Raw genomic sequence first — 11175 nt, 5'->3', positions numbered from 1 at the left:
ACATCACTAAAATCTTATGAACTCACCAGCTTAAATGCTGATCTACTCTTTCAAAATAACTTGTATTCTCAGGAGACCAGTAGACAGGTACGCGCACTGGGATTTAGAAAATGGAGCAGTATAGCTTCATGTCTTATTTTGTTATTTACTTTATAGTATATGTTATGTGAACACATACTTTGTAAACACTTTCTTTCTAATGAAATGGTTTTTTATTACTTTGATTACTATGATGCATGTCTTGTGATACTAAACATGACATCCTCCACCCCCGAACGTTTCCGCCGTTCCGGTTTTGGGGTGTGACAAGTCCTTATTGTGACCGACATTAAATCGACTTGAAAGGAATGATTGTTTAGTGTTAGAGTGCACCCAATGTACACATCTTTAGTTCTTTCAGTTTTACCATTTGCCATTTCTACGGTGAATATTTCGTTGAGTGATTGTGGTTTTTGGTTAAGTATGTATTTAAATTTGTGGCTTACGAAACTCCTCTCCACACCACTATCGAAGAGTATGCATGCATATGAGTTATTGAGAAGGAACGTACCGGTAACCACCGTGGGATCCTTTAGGGCTTCCTCGTGCCCTAATGTCAGAACTCTTCCTGTACCCCCAACATTCCTGTTATTGGCTTTTGGACATTCCCTCCTGAAGTGCCCCGTTTCCCCGCACCCGTAGCATGTTCGGCTTACTCCGGTAGTTGTGGTTGGGACTGTCTGATGGGCTGCCTCCTTACAGAAATGGACAGTGTGTCCTTTCTTGTTGCAATTTGTGCAATGCATTTCCCGACAAGCTCCAACATGGTGGAAGTTACACTTGTTACATTTGGGTAGGGTTCCAGCATATTGCTTTGTTAGTGCTGGGGCGGCCGGGACAGTGACAGTGTGGGCTGCCACTATTTGTTGTTTCTTGGCGGGCTCGTGGGTTGATTTGCCCTTCCTCTTGTTCCATGGTCTTCTCTTGTTGTCACTCCCTTTTTCTTGTTCGGGAATGGGCGTCATAAAGTCCTGGCGGACTCCATGATCTACAAGTGTTCGTGCCAAGCGTTTGGCCCTATCAAAGGTAGACGGTTTGAAGATACCACATTTCCTTGGATCTGGGGGGATAGTAGCCAGAGGTAACGTTCCACCTTTTTGCTTTTCGGGGTGACCATCCCGGGACAAAGCACTGCCAAGTCACTGAACCTGGTGGTATATGCTGTTATATCGGAACCCTCCATTGTGAGGTTCCAGAGTTCTTGCTCCAATTTGTGTACCTCGCCCCTTGGGCAATACTCTGCTAGCATCACGATTTTCAGGTCCTCCTAGCTCAAAGTGTTGGCCACGGGGAGTGTTAATGATTTGACCTGACCGTTCCACCAAGAGAGTGCCCCGTCGGTGATTGTGCAGGCTGCGAATTTGATTTTACTCTCTTTCGGACATGCACATATTTCAAACACTGACTCAGTCTTCTCGAACCACCTCGTCAGGGTGATGACATCTCCGTCGCCATAGAATGCTTTGGGTTTGCAGTTTGAGAAGTCCTTATAGGAGCATCCTCTTGGTCGACCATGGTTGTCGCCTTGGTTAGAACTATTAGTACCAATTCCATCCCCAGTGGCACCGTTGGAGCTAATCTGTGCTATGGCAGCGGTTACAACGGTTGTTACAATAGCTTGAAAGAAATCAATATCCATCGGTGGGGGTGGTGGGGTGGTGGTGGTGTCGGTGATGTTGTTGTGTTGTTGTAACGCCTGTTAGATTTGCGCGGCGGCATTTTTCTGCTATAAAGTTTAAAGATGAAACGATGATGAGTTTACAGCAGTGGTTACAAGTCGGGTGCTAACGGTCTAGATTATTTTAGTTTTATGCGTTTTATGCTCCGAATTTAGTGTATTTTGTAAGCGAATCGTGATGGAAGTCTACTATAGTAAATTGAGCGTTTAAAATCAATATATGAATTTAATAGTGACATTCCAATGAAATATGTTTGTCAATTTCATTGATATATTTTAGTACATAATGTTGGGAAAATTTGACCTTTTTAAACAGGTCTACAATACATCAATGTGAGAGAATATTTTGACAGCATATCGACTCCCTGGAATAGTGTAATCACTTATTCGTAGGGTCGTACTTACATACGGAACGAAAAGCACCTAATCTATAACAAAACATGAGTAATATAGGAAAACTATTCACGGCGGTTGATCGTCGGTGAGCCATGAGATGAAGTCATGAAGGTCTGCATATCCTTCACTCGGTGCTCGGCCTCAAATACACGCCTCTCCATTATGGCCCGACGTTCCCGATATTCTCCCATCTCAGCTCGAGTCGCGGTAACTTCCCTCTGAAGGGCATTGGTATTATCCCGTGTTCTATCATGATCTTCGCCCAGACGACGAAGACGGACTGCGGTGACCTCGGTGTTGGTGCCAATCTCCATGATATGGTTAGCGGATGCCCTTGCTTGCTCTCCATGATCGGCGATGCGACGGATCATGACAGGAAGAGTCGTGTCTGATGAACCCCCTCGATCGAGGTTGTAGAAAACTCGTTCCATACCATAGGGTGGACGTTGTCCCTGCTCTTGGCTCCATCTCTTCAAGTCTACTGCCCATCGGGGCGCCGAGCCCTGGAAGTTTTATCTGGGGTTTTGGACGACTTGTGGGGGGTTGTACACTTCGGGTTCTGAGTCAGTGTCTTCCTCGACTTCTTCTTTGTCCTCTTCTTCTTCTAAAATCTCTTCAAAATCCTCCTCTGGATCTTCAACGATCCAACCTTCATTCCCTTGGTTAGGAGGGTAAGAATCACCGGTTAGGTGGAATCCTGCCATAGAGTCTATTCGAGAATAGGGATAAGAGGTACATAAAGAATTTAAGTGTGTGGTTTTATCGTATCACAAAATACTCCTATAGTATTTTAAGTTTACAGGTTCTTTGTACGGTTTGTTGGTAAGTTTAGACTCGTCGTTCACTACGACCATTCCTCGGCATACATTAGTCACATCCTGGATAAAGATAGTTGATCAGGCTATATTCATCCCAGATCTGATTACATACCCCGAGACATACTCGTAGTGTTCAACTTATCTTAATACTTTTTCTTTTGTTATTGTTATGACACCGAACTAGTAAGTATGATTGTACTTATACTTTTATAAAAATATCATAATATTTTAAAGTATACTTGTACGAAATGTTACGTTAGAGAGTTTTTCTCCCATTCTATTTATAGTTTGTATATCTTATGTGGTTTGATATACTTAGTTCACTATAAACAATTCTCTGATACCAATCTGTCACACCCCCAAACCAGGATGGAGGAAACGTCCGGGGGTGGATGACTTTCATGTTTGTATCATAACAATTGAATAATAGTAAAGAAAGCAAACATAACCATCATATGTATAATTGTAAAAGTTACATCATTGTAAGTGTTACATGTTTCAAAAGTCAATTACAATATGATGACAAAAGATTTGTTTGACGCCTTAGAGCCCCATTGTAATACAGGACTTTCATGTATATCTCAGTTAGGTACGATGAAGACAATGCCTCACAAATTTATTCAACAAGTGTACGTGTTTTTGAAATCAAAACGTTTGTATATGAAATTATCCCCTCTTTCCAGGATAATATCGAAAATGCCGTAAAACAATTATATATATGTACTTTATATAATTTTACCCTTTGCTCAACGGGTTACAAAGGGGGTAAAGTTTCGTAAACTCTATTTATAAAGTTTTAATGAAACGAACATTTTGTACTCAAAATATATGTAGTTTGATATATTTATAAGAATAATGTAGTGTATTTTGTAACCATTTTTCATATCTTTATGTTTTTATCAAAATGTTGTACGTAAAAATATACGCGGTTGATAGTAAAGTCGTTTCGCGTATTTAACATTTTTTGTAAAAATGGTATAATAACGCATTTAAATGTTTGCGTTTTAACGTAAATATTCCTGTGTGTTACTTGTAATCCCCCCCCCCCCTAAAAGATAGAAAAAGTCTTGAAAAATGTAGGGGTATGAACTCACCTTATGTGTGTCGCGGTTGGATAACGAGATAAAAACGGTGATCTTCGAGTTAGAATATGTAAAGGACGTCGTAATCTTAATGGTTTAAACACATAATAATGTGTGAATAATATGAAACTAATATTAAAGAACGTGAAAGACTAGGTTATATATAAAAATACTTACCAAAAACTTATAACTATTTGAGGAATGCTTCATGGGATCTTTGAACTTGACTAATGAAGGAAATGGGTTTTGAGTCTTGAGAAAAGTGTGACTTTGAGTATTTGAGAGAATATGGGAAATTTTGGTGTACTGAGAAATGAGGTTGAATGGTCTCATATTCGTGGTTAAATAGGAAGAGAAAGATAAGATCATGAGTTGATGTTTACCTTGAAATGTGCAATTATCATCTTGGGAAGCTAAACTACCAATCAAGTGGCACCACTTTCCCATTTTAATGGTGATTTCAGCCAAAACTAGACCAAAACCAAAAGTGTTTTCGGCCTAGGCATCAAACACAAGAAGATTTCGGTCCTAGCATGATTCAAGAATGAGTTTTCGGCCTTAATGGGCCTTAGATAAAGTGATTTCGGTCTTGGCTAACTCCCATGAAGGTGATTTCGGTCCAAGGGGTAAACACAATGGGATTTCGGCCTTACCAAAACCGAAAACCCCCTTGAACTTTGATTCCCAAAACCGCAAACTCAATGTAGTGCATTCATTTATGGTTTTAGACTTAACCTTTTGATTTATGTTGACTTATTTAAACTTAATTCAACAAGGGTTTCAATACATATATTTATATATAACTTATATAAGCATGCCCTCATGGCTATAGGTGAAATAATGTAACAAGGTTACAATGTGGTTTTACTTAAACATAATACATCTTTTGACTTGGCTTGACTCCAAGTTTGCTAGTTGTCACAAAACAACCGGAAGATAGGATCCTCGGCACCCACATTTGCTCCTACTTGGGGTGCAACTCCAAACGAGCGAGCCCATGTGATCCAAGATCCTAGCGAAACCTTCATCACTTCCAATAACAAGGATTATGGTAACTTCGTGAATAATAATACTTTTAATACTAACTCTATGGACCTTGATGCAAAAATGAGCCCGGTCATGGCCAAGGAACTTCAGCAGTTAAGGTAGATGATCTCGAGTGTGCCCGGAGTGGTCCAACCTATACCAGAAGTATCCCCCACGAGCCATAGGATCTCGAGATTTGCTCCTGCGATAGCTGACACTGAAGTTCCAAAGCGCTACCAAACTCCCAACACAAAACTTTACGATGGAACTACGGATCCTGAAGAACATGTGGCACAATATAGGGAAAGAATGGAGATCGTCCCTATTCCCACACATTTGAAGGAAGCTTGTCTATGCACGGGTTTCGGTTCAACCCGCACATGATCAACCTTACTTAATCTTTTTAACAATCAATTTTATTGTAGCAGAACATTCAAAAAGATCACTAGTGATCTTTACCGATTGGTTCAAGATCCTAAAGAGTCCCTTAGGGATTTTGTGAACAAGTTTGGTAGGGAGGCTTTGAGTATCCCCAACATTGATATGGAAACTGCTGTAGAAGCCTTCAAAATGGGCTTAAGGAAGGACTATCCTTTCTACAAGGACCTTGTAATGACTCCATGCAATAAGAATGAACAAAGTAAGAAACATAGCACTAAGGTTCATAAGGCTCGAAGAAGACAATGAGATCCAAAAGAGGAGCAACCCACCAAAATGATACGATAACCTCAATAGGAAGGCTGATTCCTTGGTCCAGAGATCCTATAAGTTCAAATCATATTCCAAACCTGATCATCATAGGATTAATGCCCTTAAAGATGAAGGGGAGGAAGAAGAATTTCCCAAGATCACTGACTATTGCTTTTCTATGGATGTTTCAGGTTTAATATTTGCTATGCAGGATCTCGGCGACAAAGCGATATGGCCAAGACAAGGAGAAAAGTCCACCACCTGGAAAGATAAGTCCAAATGGTGTGCATACCACGAGGACTTTGGTCATGTTAAAGAAGACTGCTTAGCCCTCATGATGGAGATCAGTTACTTACTCAACAAGGGATACCTCAAAGAGATCATTGGAAGGAGAAGAGAAATATAAAAAAAGGATAGTGATACTCATAAGATCCTAGAGAAACCAAGATCCCCTCATGGATGTTTTAAAAAGAAATAACATCTCAGAGTCCGAAATAGTCAAAAGATCCTCAGTACTAATGGGATTCAATGGCGAAACAAAACATACGTCAGCGAAATAAACCTATCTATCTACATAGAGGGGGTAAGCTCTATGCAACGGTTTTGTGTAATTGATACATTATCTTCCTATAATGTTATATTAGGAAGACCATCGATCCACGACATGAAAGCGGTCCCATCAACATACCATCAATGCGTGAAGATGCCCACCCCATAGGGGACAGAAAAGATCACAGGTGACCAACAAGAATCCAAGGAGTGCTATAAGACCTCGATGAGGACTTCCACAGTCTCACGACAAGCATAAAAATTAATGCAAAGGGCATGAGATGTACTAGAAGCCGGAGAACAAGATACAAAAGAAGTGCCCATTGACCTTAAGCATCCCGATATGAAAATACTCATAGGATCCTCACTTCTAGAAAACATAGAAGAAGATATAATAAAGTTCCCGAAAGAAAGAAGGAAAACCTTCGCATGGAAGCATGAAGACATGACAGGTATAGACAAAAATATTATAACTCACAAACTTAACATTGATCCTACTTTCAGACCCATACATCAAAAAAGAAGGAAGTTTGCACCCTAAAGGAATCGGATCATCTAAGAAGAAGTTGAAAAACTTCTTAAAACAAGGATGATCAAGGGGCTCAAGTTCCCAAGATGGCTAGCCAACGTGGTCAACGTACAAAAGAAGAATGGTAAATGGAGAGTATGTGTGGACTATATGGATCTTAACAAGGCTTGCCCTAAGGATCCTTTCCCCTACCACACATAAATTCCATGATAGATGCTTCGACTAGCCACATACTATTAACATTCATGGATGCATCATCAGGGTTCCTACAAATTCAAATGGAACCATCTGACCAGGAGGATGCCACATTCGTAACCCCAACAAGTATATATTGCTATAATGTTATGCTCTTTGGTCTTAAAAATGCAGGTGAAGCATACCAAAAGCTAGTTAACCAGATGTGCAAGGATAAACTAGGGGACACCATGGAAGTCTACATATATGACATAGTGTTCAAGTAAAAGAAAGCTGAAGATCACCTCAAAGATCTTGAAGGAGCCTTCAACATACTAGACGAATACAACATGAAGCTGAATCCTTCCAAATTCCATTTTGGAATGAGATCAGGAAAGTTCCTTAGATACATGGTGACTAAAAGAGTAATAGAAGCAAGTCCGGAGCAAATAATGACCATCATTGATTTAAGATCCCCATCCTCTACAAAGGATATTGATATGGGCATATTTAGTTATAAAATTCATGCATTATCTTAATACTTTATGTTGATTTTATCTCATTTAATGAAAAAAAGATGCTTAATTAGTTTTAAAATTTCATTTTTAGCAATAAAGACATGATCGGAAGGAAAAGGAAGCAGAATTGGCGATTGGAAGCTTGGATCTTGGATTTTGAAGAAAGAAGGATGTTGTTGGACAGCTTGACCCCTTGTCAGTGTTTTGGCCATATCTCATGAATCCTAACTCCGATTAACGAGATTCAAAATGTTATGAAAACTAGACACAATTTCGGACGACTTTCGTGTTTTGAGAAAATGTTGACTCCAAACGAACTCGACGAGTTGGCCATCAACTCGACGAGTTGATCAGAAAGTTCGCGATTCTTGACGCTGACTTGTCGTACACGCGATTTTAATGACCAACTCGACGATTTGGGTCAAAAAACTCGTCGAGTTGGCTCTGTTTTCAGAATTTATATATAGAAACGCTTTCATTCAAAACCCTAACTAATTCTGGAAGCTTTGGATGATTTTTGGAGGCCATAAGGGTTCTTAGAGCTGTGGTTTTCGAGAATTCAACCTAGAAGTCAATTTTGAAGAGATCAAAGGCAAACAAACATTAATTTTATCTGAATCTTTTGCATGAACCATATTTCAATCATTAGATTTTGTTTTTAGTTTGTTATTTGCTGTAGATATGAGCTAAAAACTATTTACTTCTGTTTAGACTAGATAAACTTATGAATATGGTGTGATTTTATGGCTTGGATTAATTTGATTTGGTGAATTGTCTTGTTAAGCTTCTTAAAGACCCTTATGTGTTAGCGATAATTATTTTCTGTTAATAATCAAGTTATTGAGTTGCCTGAACATCTTCTTAATTGGTTGAATCATATGGTTTTTGTGAAAACAATATTGTATGCCTAGTATTAGTGAATATGAACCTAGGATTAACAAGAAAATAAGTAAGTTAATTTGTAAGCATGTGTGATGAACAACCATACATGAGTTGATTGAATTGCTAAATTTAGTTAACTAATATTACAAGTCTTACTTGATCCGAACTGAACACTAGGAAACTTGTTAGTTTAATCAACTGATCACTGTTTGAATTAACTTGTTTGCTTAGGATTAGTAATAGTGAACATGGACCTAATCACATTAGAAATCGGTAGCCAATGACACATTAATCCATTGCACTTGCTACGAAATCAACCATAGGAATAAGTGAATCGAATCTAAACGGAAGTCTCTTTAAATTGACTGAATCTAGTTGTCTTTTGTTTATCCTTAGTTGTTAATTGTCATTTGTTTTAGTGTTTAAGTAGTTGCTTAAGTTTCTAGTCTTGTAAAACTAGAGAAAACCCCTTTTTTTACATGTTTTATTTTGATAATATTAGTAATAATCTTAATTGTTTACCGTTCCATGTGTTCGATACCCTACTTACCTGAACTAAATTGCTAATCGATAGGTACACTGCCTTCATTGTGTTTGTCTTTGTGTTTAAGTTAGTAGGATTAAAACTAGTGCATTTTACACACATCAGATATTCAAATACTAAGAGGAAGAGTGGCAGTCCTGAACAAGTTCATCTCAAGATCCTCAAAAAGGTGTAAACCTTTCTATGACATCTTGAAGAAGAACAAAAAGTGTGAATGAACTAAAGAGCACGAAGATGCTTTTCGGGAACTTAAAAATTATTTAAGTTCAGCACCCTTGTTGGTGAAACCACTAGATCGGGAACCGCTCCTACTATACCTTTCAATATCCTCTAATGATGTAAGTGCAGTTTTAGCCAAGGATCTTAACGGGGACCAACATCCCATCTACTATGTAAGTAAAAGCCTCTTGGATCCCGATACAAAGGTACTCCCATCTTAAAAAACTAATACTTGCATTGGTAACTGCTACCACAAAATTAAGACCTTATTTTGAAACACATTCTATACATGTAAGAACCTATTACCCCATTAAGAGTGTTATGCAAAAACCAGAGATGTCAAGTAGGATGAAAAAGTGGTCCATGAAGCTAATCACATATGACATCAAATATGAATCGAGATCAGCAATAAAATCACAAGCAGTATCAGACTTTGTGGCTGATTTTAGTGATGATCTATAAGATGAAGCAAAATTGGAAAGCAAGGAACTCCAAAAGGAAGAAGACATGGGATGATGGACACTCTTCACTGATGGAGCTTCCAAATTTAAAGGAACAATCCTAGGGATCATACTAAAATCGCCACAGGGGGACATTATACCCTAGACATTCAGTTGTGAATTCGATGCAACCAACAACGAGGCCGAATACAAAGCACTGATCATGGGATTATAGTTGGCCAGGGATCTTCAAATCAAGGATCTTCAGGTATTCGTTTATTCCTTATTATTAACTAATCATTTTAATGGATCTTATGTAGTAAAAGGCAAAATACTAGCATTATACCTCCAGATCCTCAAAAAAATTAGCCTCCAAATTCGAAGCTTTTAGCCTAAGTTAAGTTCCCAGAGAAGAAAACACCGAGGCAGACACATTGGCTAACCTAGGATCTTCCCTCAGGATCCCACCTGAAATCAGGATCCCTATAACTCACATATTGATCCCAACGATAGAAGATCCCTCCAACAAACGAGACAATCCCAATGACAATGATCAAACAACCAACGTAGAAACAATCGAAGATCCTAATCCCTAATCACTTCCTTAAGATCCTAATTGTCAGGATCCTGACATCCAGGATCCTCCAGAAAGCTCAAAATGCTGGATCTTGCCCATTGTGGAATATCTCCAGAATGGCACGATTCCAAGAGAAGAGAAAAGCGATAAAGCATTTTGGATGAGGGTCTCGCGCTTCGTGATGATCCAAGGGAAGCTATACAAGAAATCAATGGCTGGTCTATACTTGAGATGCTTGTAAGGTAACGAAGCTACTAAAGTACTAAAGGACATACATGAAGGAGATTGTGGTAATCATGTTGGGGGTATATCCTTATGCTCCAAAGTGTTACGGACGGGGTACTACTGGCCAACAATGAAGAAAGATGCCTTATTATTTGCACAAATACGTGATGCTTGTCAAAGGCATAGAAACATCCTTCATTAACCTGCATGTAACGTCCCAAAAATAAGACCCAAAAATTTCATTTTTAATTTAATAAAACCATTATCCCAAAAACGTCATCATAAAAATCCAGATAAAAAAATTGTATCAATACATCATCAATCATCATAGTAAATCACAAAACGCGGAAACACGTGGTGTGTGCTTTGCAATCATCCCAGACTCTTCCCTATGGAACCAGAAGTACCTGAAACATAAACCGAAAACCGTAAGCACAAAGCTTAGTGAGTTCCCCAACATACCACATACCATACATAAATAAACACATAACGAGCCTCGCCCAATGAGTATATCGGGCCCCGCCCACACTTGCATAACTTGCCCTGACCACTGAGTATAACGGTCCCCGCCCAAACTCACATATCGGGCCCCGCCCACTGAGTATAATGGGCCCTGCCCAAACTCGCATAACGGGCCCCGCCCAACATACAAATCATATAAGCACATACACATACAAGAGTCACACAAACATATAGTATCCTAGCATCACTGATCATGGGCCGACATTGGTGCCTTAGACTCGCTAAACATTGTGAGGAAACTCACCTCCTACTTCTGAATCTCACGGA

This window comes from Lactuca virosa, chromosome 8, assembly GCF_052849685.1.
Source record: "Lactuca virosa cultivar CGN04683 chromosome 8, Lactuca_virosa_CGN04683_v6, whole genome shotgun sequence".
Lineage (NCBI taxonomy): Eukaryota > Viridiplantae > Streptophyta > Magnoliopsida > Asterales > Asteraceae > Lactuca > Lactuca virosa.
The sequence above is the reverse complement of the archived record's forward strand: the minus strand, read 5'-3'. Positions refer to the sequence as shown.